Below are 5,893 nucleotides of genomic sequence, written 5' to 3' on the forward strand. Positions count from 1 at the left end.
GAGTCTAAGTTGTTAAAAGAGCAGGTAATTGCAGCAGAAAGTCACAGTGGGAATATATTCAGATATGCAGTATGCAAAGACTAGGCTGTATAACAGCATCATTTAGTCTCCTCTTTCCCACTTACCTAAGAACATTTGGCACGTGTCTTGATCTTCAATAGTTATCCCAGATCCTTTCATTTAATATCATCTGCATGTTTTATTATCATTTTCATCTCTCTTCTAGTTTGTCAATGAGCATATTAAATGGAGATCAGAACTCTAGCCCTTGGAGTCTGCACAAGATACCCCCCATCTACTTATTTCACTGTTAATTTTCATTAGTCTTTGTTATGGCCTTTTAGTTAAATTTCAGTCCATTGACTTTGTTCTCTAAAGGATAATTTGTATAATTTTTTCAAGAGAAATGTGATAATTTTCTACTGCATGAGTTCATATCTGCAGAAGCTCTTCTAAGATCAACACATACTAGCAAATCAAATCTACATCTCTGTGTCAAACACTTCATTGAGGTTAAAGAAAATTGTCCATGTGTATAATAATAAAATCATAGCATAATTAAAATATTTCATGAAATAGTGTGCCTAATTTTTATGAGTTCATTTGTTCCCAGTCATTGGTCCTGCAGATACTAAGATTCTTCAGCTTGAATTAAGTTCAATAGTATTGAGAATGCTCAGCACCGTAGCTACACATGTAATGTTTTTCTTTAAGATGTTAATGTAGGAACTTGCTTAATTATGTGTAAAAGAACCATCCCAGAAATGAAAGAATCATTCAAGTATTCTCACTGAAGTTTTGTTACACACATAGGTGAAGCCCTGATCTTCACATAAATTAAATCAGCATATTTTCATTTTGTTCAATAGAACTAAGCCAGTTCACTTCATCTAATGATCTGTTTGTTTGTTTGTTTACTAAAGATATGATCTAGACCTAAGAGATTCTACTTTGAGAATAATTTCTTTCTTCTTTTCCCAAAATGGTTCATATATTTGTAAGTTTTTTGACAATACACTAATCACAGAACTGCAAGGGTTGGAAGGGACCTCTAAAGATTATTGAATCCAATTTGCCTGTAAAGCAGATACCTTAAAGTAGGTCGCACAGATAGATGTCCACATAAGTCTTGAATTATCTCCAGAGGAGACTTCACATCCTCTCTGGGCAACCTGTTCCAGTGCTCTGTCATCCTTACTGTAAAGAAGTTCTTCTACGTTTGTACTGAACTTCATATGTTCAAGTTTTAGGCCCCTGTTCCTTGTCCTATCACTACACACTGCTAGAAGAGCCTGGCCTTGTCCAATTCCCTCCTGCATTTTAGATTTTTATAAATATTGATCAGATCCCCTCTCAGTCTTCTCCAGGCTGAATAGACCCAGGTCTCTCAGCCTTTCCTTGTGGGAAACACTCTAGACCCTTTATCATCTTTGTGAGCCTCCATTGGACTCCTTCTAGGAGATCCCTGTCTTTTTTGAGCAGGTAAGCCCAGATCTGGACACAGTATTCTAGATGCGTCCTCACCAGGGCAGAGTAGAGGGGGGAAGATCACCTCCCTTGACCTGCTGGCCACTCTCTTTTTAATGCACCCCCAGGATACCATTGGCCTTCTTGGCCACAGGGGCACACTGCTGGTTCATGGTCAATATGTTGTCCACCAGAACACCAAGGTACTTCTGTGCAGAGCTCTTCTTCAGGAGGTCGTTCTCCAACTTGTACTAATGCATGCGGTTATTTCTCCTCAGGTGCAGGACTCTATACCTGCTTTTGTTGAACCTCATCAGGTTCCTCTCCACCTGACTTTCTGGCCTGTCCAGATCCCATTGAATAGCAGCACAACCTTCTGGCATGTCAGCCACTTCTCCCAGTTTCAGATCACCAGCAAACATACTGAGGGTAGACTCTATCCCACCATCCACGTCATTGGTGAAGATTTTTTTTTTTTCCTTTTCAAGTACTTTCCCATAGTGTTTATTTATGAAAAGCAAAGAAACAAACAAAAAACAAGTTTTCATATCAGTCATTTTTCACAGCATTTTTATTAAGTATTGAGCTTTTTATGGTATGCATGCTGGATCTGATCCTAACAGCCAGCGTATATCACTTAGCTACAATGGCTGATTCTTGATGGCATATTTAGCCATCATCAAGACTTATTTTGATCCATTTTTCAGTGGAATGATGCTGTAAGAGGACTAAAGACAGTATGGAATAGATTAAATCAAAATTGTGCTTCAGAAATCATGTTTTTTTCCCCTGGTATCTAGTAGCTTTTATGAGCCCTCAGATATAGGCAGCAGAACTCCCTAGGCAAAGACCATGATGACAAGACAAACTTGTTGTATAATTTAATTATTTTATGTTAAAATTTTTTTATAATTCTTTTAAATAAACATAATACATTGCTAATTGAGAGTATGTTATCTTTTATGGGGTATATAATAAGGAAACAATGGGAATAAAATCAAATACATGCTGTTCCATTGTATGCAAAATTCTGCTTGACGTGTAGAGAAGTCTATAAATAAAAGTTCTGACTTACTTTAGAAGTGACAGTATTGCTTCTACAGAGGCTGTGAAATGTAAAATATCTTCTCAGCTCATCTGTTTTTATCATAATTTTATAATTATTGTGTTCATTCAGAAGTTCTCAAAATACTTTTGTAGATATTATAAATAATTCCTCTTCTTTTGTAATAGGAAAGTGTGCAGCTATGCTATTAACAGGAGTATTTGCCCAAAAGGAGGACTTTGCAGTAAATGCAACTTGCATTATGTATACCCAAAACCTTTAAGTTTAAGTTTATATTATCAAGTCAAAAGAAGTCCAAAGCACAGCAAAATGACTCATTGGTTTGAAATAACTGCCTCCAAAATAATGACTTGTCTGTGAAAATTTAGTTTTAATAACCAAGTACAATATTTACATTACAAGCCAAATAAATTAATATGTAGAAAAATGTAGCAGATATTATGGAATTAAAATTGTAGTTACTGTTATGAACCATTCTTGTAGCTCTTCAAAAGTGATCTTTCTGAAATAAAGACAATGAACTTGTACCTTCCATTTATTGAGGACTGAAAGGAGTGGAAGTACTGGGAAATAAATGTTCCTGAAGCACTTGTCCATGTCTCATGTTGCCAGAATTTACAAGTCTTGTCATGCTCTGAACTCTCCTTCAGCTGAATGCACTTGTTGGTTTTAAGCACTCTGACTCCCCTTACCTAACCGTGTGGCTCCTACAAATGTAGGAGCTGACCGCTCTCTGTGTTTGAATGCTTTTAGCCTGCTTTCCTATGCAAAACAGGGAAGTTGCATTTCTACACAAGGAAATCCAGCAGAAAATGGGAAGGGCTAAAGCAGGCCTCAGAGAACTACTATTCATCATGATCATCTAAATCTGAAAGAATGTGAGTGGGGTTACCTGTCCCTTCATATTTGAGTGACCTCTGCCCACCCCTACGCCTACTGTTAGAGAATACTGTGTGAGTTACTGAGTGCTTTGTCAAAGTTGTATGTGTACAGCCCTGTGGCAGGGCCCAGAAACCTGCTTGAGGTGGCTGTATTACTTAGTGATTTTATGGAATACTAATGTAATCGAGTTCATGGATACTTGGGATTGCAAAAGGTCAGTGGCACAGTTGAACACTGAATAGATTTTACTAGTGCAAGCCTAAATGTATTAGCTGTATTATCCTGGTAGTAGTGTGATATTTCTTTTCAGTTAAAAAGCCCTGGCTTTCTGCTTTAATGGCTTGTGTGCAGTTATAGGACTGATATGACGACACAGCCAATGCAGCTGAAGAGTTAAAATTTGCATAGTAGAATAATGAGGGTTACTTAGAGGTGCTTTCTCCTGTTATGTGTCTGCTTCCTGAAACTACAGGAGCAGTTTTATAGGTTATGAAGGTGGAAAATAAAATACTTATGCTCAGGTGACGCAGCAACTAAATTGGAATTTTCAGCATTACAGCTTCTGGATAAAAAAACTTAAAGTCAATGTAGGTGCCAATTCCATGGCCTGAATTCTTTTGTTACTGTTTTTATTTTGTTTGTTTTCCTAATTTCTAATTCTATGAGAGATTCCAATGCACAGCTTGCTAGAAAGTCAGTGTAATTGTTGGTGGACATAAGTTGCTAATTTTCCCTAACATAAGCCTGCTGCACAACATCAAAGGCAGCAACTAAATTAAAAAGTTGAAGAAGAAAGATGAATGAGGGTATCAGCACATCAGTCTTCTGTCAATCTTGTTTGCCAACAAAGCTTCACGCAGACATGAAAACTTATTTTAGGACTTGGCTTATGCAACCTGTCTATTCATTTGGATCACAAATGAGAACCTGCAATTTTCTGTTTGATCCTTACTTTTTGGGAAATGATTAAATTTTTTTGACCCTTCCTGTCAGGTCTTAATTGTATGGTTATTAAATGGAAAAATCATAGATTCATAGAATCATAGAGTCATTAAGGTTGGAAAAGAACTCTAACATCATCCAGTCCAACCATAAATGTTAATTATGGATGTTGTCTGCTGTCCTCATTTCCCTCTTCCCTTCCCCCTCTTCCTCCTCTTCCTCCGGTTTTTCTTAATAAAGTTTTAACTCTGGTTTGGTTTTTATACCCATTTTATCATTACTTCAAATTAAAATAATAAAAATAGGCAGCTTTCTTAAATATACTTAGCCTGCTATAATGAAGCAATACTGTCTGTTCAAAATGTAGATACTTTGATAATCGCATCGTTTCAGGTATTGCATCCACATTTGTGCTAGTTTTTGTCGAAGTAAAGTCACAGTCACCTATTTTTTTTTATTCTCCATGTGTCAGAGCCTCAAATCTCACCTTCCCATGGTAAATACAGGAGGCTTGACTATACATATGTGCTAACATGCAGTCAGTTGTAAAATGGCTTTGTACGAACTGCCTGATTTACAAAACTGATTTTTGCCATTGCTACAGTAGAGTGCCTGAAAGTCAGAGTGCTTAAATGCATCAGTTGCAGGGAATGAAAAACAAGGAAAAACATGGACATTGAAAGAGATACGCACATTATTACCGATATTATTAATTGCTTAATCAGCAATTGGTGTCAAATCTTGCTTTGATATGAGAATAAAAGCTTCTAGCAAAATGTAAGTTTTAACTCAGTCACCATAGATTCTGAAAATTCTTACTAATATTTTGAGATTACCAGCCATTTGACAGCCTTCTGAGATGTTTAAGACATGAAGCAGAGCTGATGAACTGAAAGCTAATGATTTGTGTCATGAAACTGACAAAACTTTAGTGGAGACTTTTCTTTGCATTTTCTTGCACTTCGAAAGATGAAGATTTCTAATCTAAACAAAATTAACCTTTCATATGTAGGTACAATTTCATATGTATATGAATATGTATTTTAGCAAACATTAATGAAGATAAAAGTTCAACTGTAAACTAAAGTTTATTGTCATAAGACTGGAAGTAGATGGATGACCATGTGTTGTATTTCATATTACTCAGTGCATCGCATTTTCTACAAGCGTGTGCTTTGACAACAGCATAGATGACAAATTAATAATGTTTGGAATATTTCACAGGCTTTACAAGCAAAGGTGTGACTTGTCTGTAAGGACAAAACAGTCCTTCACAGATTGTCATGGAGATCTTAATTTTTCTTTCCTAAGTATCTAAAGACGTCTGAGTAGACACTTTTAATTCCTACTCATTTATCTTGATGTATACCCTGTCCATAATTCATCTTATGAAGTTCTTTAGAGTTGGTTTCTGAAGCGTAGCTTCAAATCTTGAAGGGAAAAAACAAAAAGAAGCTACTTCTGTACATCTTTCCAGTAAGATTTCATGTTCTCACCAGCTGAATCAACTGTTGTAATTATGTAAAATACATCTTT

Source organism: Meleagris gallopavo, chromosome 1 (assembly GCF_000146605.3).
Source record: "Meleagris gallopavo isolate NT-WF06-2002-E0010 breed Aviagen turkey brand Nicholas breeding stock chromosome 1, Turkey_5.1, whole genome shotgun sequence".
Taxonomy (NCBI): Eukaryota; Metazoa; Chordata; class Aves; order Galliformes; family Phasianidae; genus Meleagris; species Meleagris gallopavo.